We start from the raw sequence: 829 nt of genomic DNA on the forward strand, positions 1-829 counted from the left end.
AGAATGAATGTGTGTTGGAAACCGATAGCTTCCTAAGGTGGTAAGAGAGGAAGATTGACCGATACATGAAGTATGTAGCGTGTGTGTGTGCGGGGGGGTGTGTGGTTGAATGTACATAGTACAAGACTTAACATTGATGTTTCAATTCGGTGTACATTGTAAGATTTGAACTGAGGACCATGCATACGAGTAATTATTTTGAATTCGTGCCATACTAAGTTTCGAAAAGTTGACATTGACTCAATTTGTTGTGCTTTTTTGTAGGTCATATGTATGAATCCATCCAAAAGTTTTCTCACTACCAGGGTGTTCATCATATACATATGAATTTGTATTAAAAAAGTAGCATGGATATAGTGAAATGCGAAATCCACGTTAGAATTGGAGATCGCTACGTGACACACACTCTAATTCAAATAACTAATTATGTCACACACACTCCAATCCACGTTAGCGTGAATACCGTTTTGATTTTTTTTCAAATATCTCCTCATTAATTAATTTATAGTACTCCCTCTGTTCACTTTTATAAGACCTTGAAGACATTTTAGACAATGTGCAAAACAATTCATTTTAAGTTGTCTGAAATGACTTACAAAAGTGAACGGAGGGAGTATCTCGTTTCGAGTGACTAATTATTGCAAGGAAAAGACGGGCATGGTAATACATACAGATTCGTTTGCAAATGAAAGAAGATTCGTTTGCATTCTCAAATGTAGGCGCACCAGGCAGATCAGGGTCGTGTCGGGGTGGACGCTGCTTCGGTGCCTTAAAGGCACCTGCCTTTGGGTCACTCACATGTGGGCCAGCCACCTGTTGGGCCCACATG

Source organism: Triticum dicoccoides, chromosome 2B, assembly GCF_002162155.2.
Source record: "Triticum dicoccoides isolate Atlit2015 ecotype Zavitan chromosome 2B, WEW_v2.0, whole genome shotgun sequence".
Lineage (NCBI taxonomy): Eukaryota > Viridiplantae > Streptophyta > Magnoliopsida > Poales > Poaceae > Triticum > Triticum dicoccoides.